The sequence below is a fragment of the Falco rusticolus genome, chromosome 8, assembly GCF_015220075.1.
Source record: "Falco rusticolus isolate bFalRus1 chromosome 8, bFalRus1.pri, whole genome shotgun sequence".
Taxonomy (NCBI): Eukaryota; Metazoa; Chordata; class Aves; order Falconiformes; family Falconidae; genus Falco; species Falco rusticolus.
Genome location: NC_051194.1, coordinates 54061039 through 54076663, shown reverse-complemented (window position 1 = coordinate 54076663; position 15625 = coordinate 54061039). Strand labels below are relative to the sequence as shown.

General features: G+C 44.0%; 1 protein-coding gene across 36 annotated transcripts in view; it reads right to left on the bottom strand.

Annotated features, from left to right (window-relative positions):
• MAP2 (microtubule associated protein 2) overlaps nucleotides 1-15625 on the bottom strand; it is a 235633-nt gene that overhangs the window by 146300 nt on the left and 73708 nt on the right. For 2 of the 36 annotated variants that reach the window (XM_037397667.1, XM_037397674.1), the window contains exon 1: nucleotides 12163-12229. The exons of 32 other annotated variants lie outside the window; for them this stretch is intronic. The gene's annotated coding sequence lies outside the window, so the exon portion shown is untranslated. Of the gene's footprint in view, nucleotides 1-5654; nucleotides 5769-12162; nucleotides 12230-15625 lie in introns of those variants that run through there. 2 more of the 36 variants (XM_037397664.1, XM_037397673.1) reach the window with 1 other exon arrangement.

Below are 15625 nucleotides of genomic sequence, written 5' to 3'. Positions count from 1 at the left end.
TGCCAGATAGTTATTTTCTCCCATGTCTGCACTTTCCTTCAAGAATTTTTTTAAAATGTTGGTTAGCCCTAATAACTCACTGCTTTTCCTTGACAGCAAAACCAACCAGACAGGCAATGGAAATTGCAGTAACGTGTAGTAACATGTAGCAGAATCGGTTTGAACAGCTTCTCACTTAGCAGCGCTTTATGTAACAAAGGCAGTCAGGCAGAAACCCATGGAAAACCAACCAGCTGCCGAGCGGGGCAGGAGGGAAGCAGCTCTGTCCTCGCTACGGAGGGACCATGAAAGCCGCCTAATGAGAATGCCGCCAACCAGTCAGCCTCACCCACATGGCTGCAGATGTGACGCTGTGCCAGCATGATGCAACAGCTTATTCCCTCTTCGGACAGGCATCCAGGTCCTTTGCATGGAGCTGAGCCTGTCCAATAGCTGTCCCTCCCAGACTGCAGATTGCCAGTAAAGCCAACCTTAATTAACAGCCACTTTGACCTCTAAGACAAAGCCCAGCTACAAACACCAGAAGCCCTTCCTTGACTTTGGTGCACTGGGATCAGAAGTTGTATTTCACACACACTCTTGAAGCACTTCAGATAAAGGCAAAGAGGGCTGGCAGTGTGTGTGCTGTATGTTACAGATACCCTCTTTGCAGAGGACCCTGCTGCAAAGGGCTTCTTAATGGACTTGGACTGTTGCATTTACTGTGAAATGAACATAGCAGATACTGCAGGCTAATTCATTAGCTCCTTGTGATTGATTCTTGTTTTCATCACCATAAAAGCAGATTTCCTGTGGTTAACAATGATCCCAATTCCCTCTTTGCTTACACACATTTAAGTCAGTCACAGCTCCACTGAGCCCACAGCAGTTGCTATGTCAAGACTAAAATGGGTTTAATGACTGGGCACTTGGATTGGGTAACTTAAACATAGGTTTCATTCACCCTGGTGTCACAGTACTGTCCAGAAATATTTTAAAGCTCTTTGTACATGAGAATTACTTCCCTCATCTCTACCAGATAGTTCCCTCAAGGGTGAAAAGCAGCAGCTGTTCAACAGCACTTGGTTACACTGCCCATGAGCTCAGGGTATGAAGCAAAGAGTGCCACATCCAATCGCCATCACCAGGGAGACTTTGGGGAGGTGTAACGTGATTATAGTCACATCTGGTTTATCAGAATGGGGTGGAAAACAAGAAAGTCATTAGGCAAAATGGAATTCCAGATAAATGAAGGACCTTGGAACTTATCTGATATACCTCAAGGGACATGACCTTCTTTTAGATAAAGTAGTACTTTGATCAATGGCATTTTAGACGACAGGCCCAAATGGCAGCACTGCCAGTAACTCAGGGAACTTGCCCTGCTGTTTCGACAAGTGCCACAGGAATTCTTGCTACTTCAAACCATCCAGACACTGGTTTATACTGTATTCAAAGGATGGTACCGTTCAGCAGAGGAGTGATCCCACAGCAATGCTGCAGCACTGATGAAAATATGATCTGGAGCTAAAAGGAGGGAAGGCAGAGAGAGAAATTGCCACTCTCGGCTCTTTTACCATACCATCTTGGTTATTTGGAAGATTTCCATTCAGATTGGAGGGTAACAGAAGAAAGCACAGACAGCTCAAAAGATAAGGGTTTACGTTCTGTGTAAGGCTCCCAAGGTACACAGAACCAGGAAGGAAAGACAGAAATAAGAGAGTTTAGCAGCTTTAACAACACTTACCAGTACAGAGGAAGAATATGCTGCGCTTTTTAAGAGCCTGAATGCTCAAATAAAAATCTTACCAAAAACAAAGACAAACATTGTGTAACTAAGGGACAGCAAAAGCACAGGAATATAATCAGAAAAGCGAAAGAATAAAATGAATTACAATTAGAAAGGCACATAAAAGGCAACTAAAAAAATTCAATACGATCTGAAAAGCAGACAGGGCAAGTCACGGTTCAGCAGAGAGGCACAGCAAAAATGATGCACAGAAGGGTATGATTCAACATATTCAACATTCGCCTCAATTTTCACAAGTAAGATCAACAGTGAGCAAATACTGCATATAATTAATTTTAAAAAGAAGCAGAACCTCAGGTCAGAATAGGAAAGAGCAGCTTCAGAAACACTCAAAACAAGATAGATACATCAGAAAATTTTGTGAATCCTCCCTGACTCAAGACGAGTACTTAAGGTTTCACAACAGATCCCAGAGAAGATAGAATGTCACGCTCCCTCTTGAAAGGAAGCTGTGGGAAATTACAAACCAGTCAGTTAAGCCTCATCCTTGCAAAGGTTTTGGAAAAACTAAACAAAAAAGTAGTTTACAAGCACCTACAGGACAAGACTGTGGCTAAAAAATACTACTGACAGTATGAGTTTGTCAGTAACAAATCCCAACAAATTAACCTCATTGCCTCCCGATTCTGCATTTATAGAATTTGGGTTTGACCCCAAGATGAGATGAGCCTGTCACGCTTCGGAAAGAATCTTTGAAAATGAAGATCATTGCAGCATACTGCAGAGCATCTCCCAAATCTAAAAGAAACGGACTGAACAGCATATTGAGAGACGAGGCCTCAAACACGTAACTAGACAAATCAGAAGTAGCTAGGCAGTAGCTTGGCAGGAAAAGGCTTACTGTGGGGAAAAAAAAAAAAAAAAGAAATCAGTTTTATTTATCCTAATGGGGATGCTGTCCCTAAAACACTGGGATAATTATTCCTTTTTCTTTGTTGGTGGTGATGTCTCAGCTGGCGAAGTGCCAAAATTTGGGGTTTGCACAGTAAGAAAGATATTGGCAAACTGGGGAGAGTCCAGACACAAGCAAAAGGGAGTTTGGGAAAACATTCTTCTAATCTTTCCTTGTAAAGCACATGTTTTCAGATAGGTTTCTCTGAAGTACAGAATACCAAACAGTAATAAAAATCTTCCAGGGTATCTAATTTGTGAAGATAACGCAAGCAAGCAATTACATTCTAAAACAACGGGGGAGTGGGGGGTGTGTGTGGGGTGTGGGAGTGTGTGGATAAAGGAATTCACTGAGCTAATTAAAAGCAAAGATGATTTTTTGATGTGGTATTTAAAAAAAAAACCCAGCTACTGAGGAAGTTCAAAATGTATTTATTTATTATTTTTATTAAAAAAGCATCAAGGACAGTGCCTAGACATGCTGGCATCCTCCTCGGAGTGAATAAGGATCCTGTTGTCCTGTTCTACAGGCACATGGTTTCTACAGCCATGCAACTGTGCACAGACTGGGCAACTGGTACAGCCCCCCGCAAAATTCACCTGGGCCACAGGACTGACTCATATTGCCTTTTGGCCATACTTCAGGAGGCTTCCCGAGAAGCCAGATCAGGATCCCCGGTGCAGAGCACGGCACTGCACCAACACTGCTCCCTCCACACCTTTCTAACCTGCACCAGCCATGGTGCGGGGGATCTCAGCCCCAGACCCAACCTGCCATTAGCATTCAGAGAGCCACAAAGCCTACAGCTCCAAGGACACCGGGGCTGGAAAAGGCATACCAAGGGGAGCACGGCACTGCACCAACATTGCTCCCACTACATTAAATTGGTCTCTCAGAGGACAAGGCAAGTGTGACAAGGCCTAAGCTCTTCCACGTGAATCCTATGTCCTGCTACCCTCTGCTGCTGGAGCACCTCAATGGATTGGGGAGGGCGCCAAGGCTGGCCCTTGTCTATCCACAGTGCCATTGAGATCATACATTAGGGTCTGGGAGCAACATTTTGCTAGGTCTGCGACCTGCCATCTCCCAGACTTCCAGCTGGTCCACAGAGTGGGATTGGTTCAGATGAAGGTGTCTGTCCACTTACAAATGTCAAAGTAGAGACTGAAAAACACAGATGCTCCTAGCATTTGCAAGAAGGCTCCTTACCTCTTTTTAAAAGGTTTCAGAATCAAAGCCAGTCTTTGGGACACAACAGCTCTTATATTTGAGCAAAAAACCCAAGCAATGATGCGGAACCTGCAAGTGAAAACCCAGGAGAGCAACACTATTAAGAAAGACCGCAGAAGGAATGAAGAGGAGAGAATAAATGGAATAACTAATACACATTTGCTCCAAGGTTCTCTCTGCACCAATTGGCAAAAAGAATACAACGGAATCATTAATAATTGAAGGAACTTGAAGACAAAGGCATTTTCAGCCAACATTAGATAAAGGGATGAAAGAGGGCTGTAATGAGAACTCTGATGATGGTATCTTGGCGGGGGGGGGGGGGGGGGGCTGGGAAGGAGGGGGTTATATTTAAAAGAAATAGTTCCTTTGTAAAATGAGAGCAAGCATTCTCATTACTAATGCAGACAGACCCATCTAAAAGACCTTATTCAACTGATGGTGTCACTGAACACCCTTTCGGACACAAGCTCTCCACTAACAATATTAAACAAGGATAGGAGACTGCTGTAGCAAAATATAAAGTGTCACTTGTTTACATTTTTTAGCCTCATAATTTATTTAAGGATGAATATTAACAAGCATCCAGCTTTCTAAACTTTTCTTAACTCTGATGATTCTCTGTACATAGTTGATGGGAGCTTGGGCTTTCATTGCTTTTGGAAGTTGGCCCTACAGACCAAGTCAGGACCAACATTACTAGCAAAAAATCAACCAAAAAAAGAAAGGAGGGTATCACTTCTTAGGAGCTGAATCTTGCACTGAGGAATTTCCACCGATACCTTTTGAAGGCCACCAGCAGTGGAGTCACACACACTCAATGCCTGCCTCTGGTTCGAAGCCTTGAGTTTTGCACAAGACTGTTTCTGAGCAACCAAACTGCACAGAGACGAACAAAGGACACGTTAATTTTACTGGCTCACTGCCATATTTTGGGAGAAAAGTATTCAGTAAGACTGAAATGCATTGTTTTCATCATAAAGAATAAAAAGCTACATCTTCAAAAACAGTACAGAAAAGATGAGATTAAATAAATTTCCTAGGAGGAGGGAATGGGGGGCAAAAAAACCCCACAGCAAACAAAGAAACTAACCCACAACTCCACAGCATGCACAGAGGGGACTACTAGCAACCTGTCATGAACCTAAAGCTCTGTCAAGGGTAACGAAGTCCAAATTAACTATTGATATATTCACTCAAAAAGCTACTCTTGCAAACCTTTCCAAGCCCCGTGAACATGGTCATGCAAACCACAAAGGCATTTTCAGATTTACACTCTAGCTTCATTGCTCACCACAGCTAAGTCGATGGGAAACAACTCCACTCCGCAAGAAGTTAAGATAGAAAATGCAACAGAGCAACACAACACAGCACAACCTGTCTGCAGCCCCACCTGAAAAAAGCCCTGAAAAAAGGAGTAGGGTGGCCCTCCTGCAACCCTTCACACCCAGAGGACTTCTTCCCAACTCCACACAAAGATTGCATTTTCTGGTCTGCTAGCTTTGCTCAAGTCACCTTCTGCTGTCCTCTGAATATCCCCACTGCAATCAGCAGGGTGACGAGCTGTAACAGCTACTCAACCCAGGTAAGTGTGGCAGGACAGACCCTGTTCTTGGCTGTACGCTGCAGGTACACACATGGAGACACAGAAGCAGAATGGACAGAACCCAGTTTTATGGGAACAGGGGCAGGGGGTTGCATTATCTTATTTAGCTGTTGGGGATCTCTAACATGTAGACTCACCTTTGTAACTCCTGGCTTTTAGGAACTGTGTTATTTTCTTGAGCCTTCCTGGGATTCGTCCCTCTTTACAGAACTTGCTGCAAACTTGGAAAAACACTTAGCCCGCTGTGCCGTGGCTCAGCAGCATTCCAATGAGCAGAGAGGGAGCTCGAGGGGCCATTCATCCCACCCACCTCAGTACAAGTCACCCCCAAAGACACACACCTACCTCCCACAACTGAGCCTTGACTTCAGCTCAGACTAGAAACCAAACCCCATGGCAACTCAAGTATGTTAATCTTGGGGTTCACCTCCCTTAATAGCAGCCCTTATTCATAGGACTTGCAAACCGTCTAGTATTTTGTACTGCCTTCATTAATTATTTTTGCTTTCCAACAATGCAAACCAAAAACCTCAGAACCTGGACAACTAGCAACATCACCCTTCAAATTTTCATTGCTTACACTCAGTTATAAATCTTCTGCCTGACAGAGCTTTCACAGGACAAGAGATTTCTGGAAAAGGAATAGGTTTTCATTATGGGATGTATTCTCTATTCATTGCATATGTGAGATTTTTAAGGGACAAAACCAGCCTGTGCATTTATTTGAAAACTACTAATCCTCACTTCAACTTAATTTCTTATTCTTTGCTATTCAGAGATGACATTTTGAAGAAGAGAGAAATAAATATTTATCACACTTCTTAATAAAGGAAAACCATGAAAAGTTATTAATAAATCATGAACAGCTTTACTAATAAAAAAATATAGGTCCATGCCAAAATAACCAGCCTTCACACATAAAAACCCAGCATGCAAACAAAACACAGGAAACCTACACCTGCTGCAGGAAGTTGCAGGTCAAGAGTCAGAAAACTTCACATTTGGTAAAGCCACCTAAGCCTTTGTTAATTTGTGATTTTTCTCCAGGATATTTCAATTCTTTGGTACAAGATGTCATCTGTTAAGGCCATCAAAGGACTGGGAGCTCTAGAAAAAACTCACACTAATTGTTTCTCAAAAAGCATTGACTGGTTACACCTGGGTGCTGGAAATAATCTGAACTTTAACGACTGCAATGCTGGGAAACACACTTTTCTTCCAGCCCTTTTTGTTCCCCCAGCAGACAGTACTTGCTGATTCTTTTTGCTGGATTTAGGCCATTTCCAGTTGCTGACCCCCCACCATTAGTCCATTAAAAGGGGGCCCTAATGAAAACAGCTTTCTCAAATCAGATTTCCTTCCTGCGGCTGTTACCCACACTTACACTCACAGATCTCTTCTCTGTTCTCTTCTTCAGCCCCTCCTGAGGGCAGAGTTCAACATTAGAGAGGCAAGTCACATCAGGAGCATACACCAACATTCAGTGAAAGGCACTGGTAGGACAAAAGAGCTTGTTTTCCCTTACACCTTTTGGAGAGATTTAAGAGCATCTTCTCAGCAAAAAGACATCCCTACACATGCCCCATCTGACTGACTGTCAAACAGACTAGCTGATTCCTGTCTCCCACCTTTCCCAAATTCCAAAATACTCTGTTACTCTAGAGTTTAACAGGATCTATCAATTATTAAACCAATTACAAGCTGTGAATACTTAGAAGTATTCAAGCACTTAAGGAAGAAAGAAGAAAAAAAAATAAAAGGATGAGGTTATCTTCTCTAATTTCTGCTTCCTGAGTCGCTACCCAGGGGTCACTTCTGATGGGGACGGCAGGGAAGAGCAGCTCTCCTGCCCTGAACCTCACAATGCTCTCAGGCTAAGAAACCAATGTTTTCTCCTGAAAGATTTAGGATAATTCTGACATGTTTTTGTGTTATAAATAGGACAAATGTATATAAATCTAGATTTAGATAAATGTGGAATACACAGTTACATTACTAGGACTCCATTTCTTCCACCTTTTTTTCCCTTGTTCTTCAACCTGTTTGCTGCAATATTCAACAATTCTCTTTGACTCTGTGGCTTCCATCCATGTCTTTCCCCTTCCTGCTGCTTCTTTGTATCTCTGTTCCCTTCCACTCAATTTACCATCTTTCTCCATCATCCGCATCTTCAAGGCCTGCATGAACTCTGCCCCAGCACCTGCCCACTGCCACTGCTGCGGGCTGTGCCTGCCCTCCACCCAGGCTCCCCTGAAGGCCTGCAAGCTCCCAGCCCCCCCAAGAGCAAGGCTTCCACAGCCACATTACACCCCCGCTGCAACATGTTGCAGATCCTTGGTTACATGCTAAACACATGTCCCCGGCCAGGTCATCCTACACATGGTATAAACACCTACTCCCAGCCATGCCCCAAACCCACACAGTGTCCCTGGTGCATCTTTCACCGCATTCCTCCACCCTCTGGCTCTCATTCCCTCTTGCCCCCTGCTCTGCTTCATCCTAAGCAGATCAAGCATGGCTTAATCATCTCACAGTGGTGTGAAAAGGCCTAAAAAATTACCGTTTTGCAATGCGTGCATCAATCTTCAAGTGAAAGCTGTTTACATGTGCTGCACCTTGTCGTCAAACTGCTTTCAAAAATTCAATGTGCATGCCATTGGGGCAAGCAAAATGGAGCAGTTTTCTCTCCACTTTCCCCACCTAACCTTCAAGCTTTTTTTCTTGTCTCTTTCCATCCCCTTGAACAAGGGAGAAACCAAGTGTAGGAACCTTCTCTATACAAAGCTATATTTTATAAATAAGTATACACACACATTGGTTCAGACTGACTCCAAAATATAGCCGAGATAGAAATAACCAAACACTATTTTATTTTGTTATGCCTTGGTAGAAATGATTTTACACTTCATTAACTTGAAAAATAAGTCACTGCGACCAGCACATGTCTTCTACCCTGCAACATGCAATCTGATGAGCAGAAGGCAGAGTGCAAAAGGCAGGTATCACTTGAAGATAAGTCTCCTGACAGCATGCCCCTAATATCCATGCATTGAGCAGGTGTTTGCCATCTGATAGAGAACTCTGAGAACAAGATAAACTAGAAAGCTTAAGGCTTTTTTTGCCATCTCATTTTATTTTTATTCAACTACCACTCCACATGTTGCTATTTAATTTCCGTGGCTCAAGGTTTTGCCCCTTTAAAAGACCAAAAGACTCTCTCATCCTGAATTAATCTTTCATTCCTGAAAAGCACTGGACTGAATCTCCTTATTTCCCCCTGGGTACACCAAGGGTAGTGACAGCTGATCCTTGCCTGCACTGCCCAGTCAATTTTTATTATGCTCCTTCTGAAGCCTACAAAACCTCTTCAGCAGTGAAAGCACTCTCAGCACGAGGGCACTGCACAAACACCTGCTAAGAAATAAATGCATGAGATGAGATAATGGGTGGGAGGAGGAAAGAGGCCATAAGGCGCAAAGTAGCTCACTGGAACCAGAGGCAAGAGACCAGTCCAGCTCCTGCATCTCTGCCCTGACTTCCAGAAACTGGGTGAGAAAATAGTTCCTGCAACCCAGCTTCTTCCCCACATTTGGCCTTCCTTACCCACTAGTACGGCAAACAATTATTGTATTGTTTACATTTTATCTACACTGCAGCAGCTTGAGGCTTCGGTCCCAAACCAGCTCCAGAGTACTAGGTACCGCAACCTTTTATCACCTGCACAGCAAACAAATGCCAGTCGCCTGCACCATGAAGTGGTATCTCAGCTGGGACCTGTTGATGCACTTTCAGCTGGCACAGTATGACATGGGAATCCTCCCTGGGTAGCACCACGGTTTAGCTGCCACAAGCTGCTTCCTCACACCTTCCAGTCCATGTGGAGGGGAAGCAGGGAAGAAAAAAAGCAAAGAGAATGCACCTTGAAAATTGGCAGCAAGTGGTGTATGGACTGGGAAGAGGACTAACACACACACACAAAAACCTCCACCCAAACAAAATCCCTGTAAATAAAGAGCAGTCGGATCCAAACCATTTACAGTTCATGATGACCTTGGACAAACAAAGCAAATGTTTCTACCAGTCTAAGTTAAAGACAGCCAAACCCCTGACGTAGCCAGGTCCATTCAACCTCTTAAAAATGGAAGACTTGGCCACAGAATTCTATAAGGTAAGAAAAACAGGAAAAATAATTTTAAAAACAACATTTCTGTCTTACTTGAAGATTCAGAGAAATGACACTGCACTAAACAAAGCCCAACCCTCCATCAATGCCCTGCTGAAGGCCTGGCTGCCCCCAGGGAAGAGCCGGGAGGGCCCCCCCCCCCCCCCCCCCCCCCCCCGGCAAACCTCTCCCAGTGAGCTCCCAGCAGGAGCAGAGGCTCCAACAGAAAGGCCCAGCATTTGTGATCAAGGGATAGATGGCGCAGAGCAAAGCCCAGGCTGACAAACAGGCTTATTCATTTGCTTGCTGTTTATTATGTATAAGCACGGCGCCATCTGCTTTACTATACTCTTCAAAAGGCTGTAGCAGCGAGGAAGACAGCCTGTTTGCCACCCTCCTGCTGTGGTGGGGTGCACGGAGAGGCAGGCTGCCCCTGCCCCCAGAGCACCCGTGCTGAAGGGGCCAGGGTGCAGGGCAGGCAGGCGGGGACACAGCCAGGGGAACGAGACCAGAAAATGGCTGGGAAAAGCGGAGCGCTTTCATCCCACGTGGCCCAGTGACTCGGGGTCCCATCACAGCCTGAGCGCTGGCACTGCCAGCGAGGGGGAGCAGGGAGACTGTAGAGTCGGGGGGGGGAAGCGGGATTGCCCCCGTGCTCAGATCACCTGTTAGCCTGGTTGTAACCAGAGCATCACGTGAGCTGGACAGTGCTTGCTGGCACACAGAGCTTGGCAGCCCGGCTGCTCCAGCAGTCTTAGCAAGAGGAGGGAACCCACATCCCTGCAACATTGCAGGAAACAAAGTCCCTGCTTCCAGGGCTAATTCTCCTTCTTCTAAAAGGGTCATTCCCCAGACTGAGGAAAACTACTGGGTGGCTTCAAACAAGGAGACATGACAACCTTAGGGCGCCTTGAGGTTGCCACCAAATGCAACAAAGCTGCAGGCTACTGGACTCTTCACTAAATATCCACAAGCACATCTCATGTGGTTTGGGGGATCCCAGTACTAGATCAATCACTCAACCCATCCCACTACTGATTACTGTCATCCTCTCCCCCATACACGCCCAGTCTGTGGTTGGTAAAGCCTCAGTGCAGCCCTGTGGAATCAAGTGCTAGAGAATTTCATATATATATATATATGTATATATATACACACACCCCCCACATAACTGTGAAACACCCCATCTGCTCACGTTACAACACTTTAAATGCATGCAATTAACTGAACTGAAATGGCATAAGAATCTGGATCAGTCAGTGTCTTTTTCCCTGACTCCCACTATTTCCACCTTCCTCTCACCCTAACATATGGAATGCCATATGAATTACTGAATGGATCATGCTAAAAGTGGAGGCCGTAAAACCTATTTTTAATACAGATTACGGGAGGGGTATTGTCAGTCCGTGGTGCAGCATTGTTTGCCTTACAAGCTTGGTCTGTCACTACTTCTGGCAAGCCCCCCTTCCAGTGCTGACAACTAATCTCCAAACTCCTAAATATTTTTCCTTGGTGCTCTGAAATAAAACTCAGTCTCCTCCTGAGTTCCTTGGCAGGAACTTTGCAGGAATAACAGGTCAGGTGAAAATTAATGTAATGCAGTTTTTCCAGCCTGCTGCTGACTTCTGAAGTAGCCATGAGATGCCAACAAGGGTGCCCAGTTTTCACTGTCAAAGCTACCAAGGTATTTATTAACCACATACATCAGGCTGTTAACCTGAACTTTCATGAAACACCATTGAGACACACGTAAATTGTGCATTATCCCAAGAAACAGCTAGAGTAGTGTCTATACAGGGTTTTTTGTCCTCCAGGAGGGTACAACTTTTTCATCCCCTCATTGAAAGCCCCTCCACCCTAAGGAGCCACAACAACACGGACAAAGTCTGGAGCAACCTGGTTTGTTTATATACTGATAATTAAATCCTGATGCAAAGCTAGGGAGACTCACAGTAGAGATCTATCATCAGATACACACAAAAATACAAAATCTCTTTTACAAAGCCATGAAGAGCTCCTACTAAGCATTTTGAAGCCAAGGCAGGTCAGGTCAGACAGGTTATTATTAGCTCTGAGCAGCCCATACATCAAAGTTAGCATACATCACCTGAAATCACAATGGTTATCATGAACTGCATTTTCTCCTACCCTTGAAAATCAATTAAACCATTACCAATCTCATCTTTACAGCCAAATGCACCATCAGCAATGCAGACTCAACCCAAAACCAATGTCAGATAAACGGTTTCAGGTGAGGTCACAGAGAATGTAGAGGGAACATGCCAAAAGAAAGTGATTTCTGGACAGGAACTCCTTCCCTTTTAACCCATACAGGCCCATCAGAATTGGGCTCCACTGAAAGCATTTTCTTCCACAACAAATTTAGCAATTCGAAGAAAAGCTACTCAGAAAAACACATACACAGAGGACCACAAGAATGCAGTTTCCAGAAGTGATGCTCACGTTTGCATATTAGATTTTACCTGAGGAAACACAGGTGCTGCCTAGGCAAAATGGGACGCTGGGACCAACGCAGCATTTCCAGCTCTGCTGGAGACAGACAAGCCAGTGGTTCACAGAGTTCCCAGCAGTTAGGGAAGGGAAGCCAGAGGCACTGAAGCAGCTTTAATAGTGTTTAACAAAGCAGAAACTGTAACTGATGTGTCATAAAGCACTATCAATTACCATGAAACTGTTACTTCATTTTAATGTACCAACAATCTAAGCCTGCTTCTTCAGGGTACCACCATTTCAGCAGCTTAGAGCTTCACACTTAAAATGTTTTCATATATTTCCTTTTCCCTCAATGAAAAAGAAATTCCCAGTCGTTCCTTCCTGGTTACTCTCTGCAGGACTCTGAAACTTCAGAAACGTTCTCACGCTTTTCCCTGCAACACTGAAATTTGTTGGCAGGGCTGTGCCTTCTTGTTGCATATCTGCAGCAGATCAGGCTTTCACCCTTAACATACAAACTCCCTTTCTTCACCACCACTCAGTACTACACACATTTTATTTCACTTTCCTTGATGTAACCACAGATCAAGGGGTCTGAAGCATTCTAAAGCAGGGCTAAGATCCGACATGGACGAGGCACTCATGTAACGAAATAGAGACACCTTGTGCTCCCACAAAAGTTGTTTTCTCATTGGATTGGTACATATAAAAAAAGCATGTTTTTATTCCTCCAGAGGAGGCAGGGAAGAAAAGGTGGGCACCTATCTCTTACGGTCAGTTTGGCCAAACTCAATTGGAAAGGAGGCCCAAGCTGAGAGAAAACCACCAGGAAAAGCCAGCAAGAAATTAAAACCTCCAGCAGCAGTAGGGCTCAGGAGAGAGAGCATGTCTGAGATGGAGCCCAAAGAGAGAGATACCCCAACCTTGGTGGCCGAGGCACTGCCCTGACTTGGAGCGGCGCCTCACATCCAGCCAAGCCCTCGGTCTGGTCGGTTGAAGCTTCCCCAGCCCATATGTTCCTCTGGCTCACAAAGCATGATATGCTATGCCTTCATTTTGGCAGGGGTAAGAGAGGGAGGGAGAATGGGGCAAATCACTTCAGAAGCTCTTGGCAGGCATATGAGTAACAAAATAAAGGCAGAAGTTACGTAGAGCAGGCCTGTGCTGCCAAGTGAAGTCACAAGTGGCTTGGTTTAGATCTGAGGGTTTTGGGTTTTTTTTTTTAATTTTTATTACTGTTGTTATTATTATTATTAGCATTTGGCAAAAGGAGCCAGGAAATACCTTGCTGGTGATGTCTGATTCTCCCAGCACAAGCCAGTTTGGAATGCTGAATGGCTTACCCTGAAAAAGGGAGAACCACAGTATTTCCAAGCCCCCAACTTTTACTGTCATTTAATTAAGCAGCACTGCAACAATTTTGGGTTTGTTTTTATTTTAGAAGTTGTTACATGACGAGAACAAATCCTCCCAAGAATGTTCACTTTTCTCCTCCTATTTTAACTGGATATGGTCTCAGGGAGAGAGAAAAATTTCCAAACATACACACTGATGAAAGTTGAGTTCAATCTAACAGGAAAAAGCCTCTGTTCAGTTAAAAGCCTTATAAAGAAAAGAATTCTGAAAGAATCCTGTCTTTCAGATACGTAAACACAAACCCAGAATTCACTGGTTCATCTGAGAAGTGAAATTCATAGTCCTACTACAGGATATAAATAACTCCCTGTCAAGCCAACGTGAATGACTTGCTCCCTGACGCAGCAGAACGTATGGTCTAACAGGGCATCTAATTTTGAAGGAACCTGTTTTTAACTTCTGGGCAAAGAAGAAGTTTAAGCTTAAAGAGGCTGAAAAATTATGTATGTTACTTACAAAAAAAAAGGCCCAGTTTAGCCATATATAGAGCATCAAATTCATAAAACACTAAGCAAGCCACCTACAAGCCTCTTGCTTGAAGTGAAAGCCAAAAATACAGCTCTCTCCTCTGACAGAATATACCCCTCCATCTGTTTGCTGCTTCAGGTCAGATTAAATACTGCAGCTTCCTAGAAAGCTAAATAAACTTTACCTAAAGGGACCCTCAAAACACTGACATGTGACTTTGGCTGGCTTTCTTCCTCCTCTGCAGAGTCTGGAGCCACAGAGTCCTATGCCACTGCTGAAAGACTCACCACACTCCCTGAGGCAGTGCTTCCTCTCAGCAAGCGATCAAGCCAAATGCTGTATCTTCATCGTGTTACCTAAAAGCAGTTGGATGCTTCCCCTGGGTGGACCCCAGGACCAGATTTCTCCATTTCTGCAAGTTGAGTTTTTTTTAGAAGCCTGGCTGCTGCTGCACTTACGTTTCACCCAGTCACAACGGGGTCCCATTTGCACAATCACACACAAAGCGGCGTTTTATACTCCCTTGAGCACAAATGGTTCCTACGGTCAAACAACCTTTAATCCAACACCCTGATGCCAACATCATGAATCAAAGTAACAAATATTTGGATAAATACCATTACTGTGAACGTTTCACTGACATACTGTTGTAAAATGAGTGCTCCAAGTCTTTCGCTTGAAAGCACAGGACGTGTGTCTTCTCAAATGATGGAGAACCTCACGGTTATCATCTACCTGGTCTGGATGGGACACCAGCACTCTCCTCCCAGCACGCCACACACAAAACTTGCAATAAGCCAACATTCAATTTAAACCACTCATCTGTGCCTGTCCTAGTTTGCCAAGATGCATGTTACCTCCCCTTTCCAACCACTACTAAAAGCTGATAGCTGTTTACATCACTGCAGAGAAGACTATTTCATAACATACTGGATTATGGAAGCTGCTTCTTCAAGAAGAGTATCAGCATAATACTGTGACTTTAAATGCAAAACTAATCTTACTGAAAACTGTCCTTACTTAACTAAAACTGTAGCAGATGCAAGCAATAAAACTTGGGGGTAAGAAACATGAAATACACTTATTGAGGAGGATATTTGAAACAGTTTCTTAAACATCCTGTATAAATATAGCTGCTTCAGAAGCAGCTCTTATGTATGTGTGTTTAAGAAACTACTGTTATTTCAGAGATAGCATCATCATGTGCTTTACAAGGCTGCATGCCCAAATTGGCTCTGTTCTAATGTTTTACGAACCGTAGAAAATTCATTGTTGTTCATTCTTGTACCACCATAAATTCTTGACAGAATCACAGCTCTGATAACCAGCCATTTATAGATTGCTATTTCACATGTTGGTCTCACCTACCCAGTTTCTTATAGCCATGGCTGACAGAAACCACAGGTGTAGGCTCTATATGGAAGCAGGAATAGCTAGATTTATAGGCATTACTAAACCAAATGAGAAGCCAAGGATGAACAGACCAAGGGAACCTGATGTGTCATAATATCTACCATGTCACATGTATCTCCTGGGGTTAGGAGAAAGATAATACTTAAATAACAACACCTACCTGGTTCTTCAAGAAGAAACAGGGCAAGAAAATCC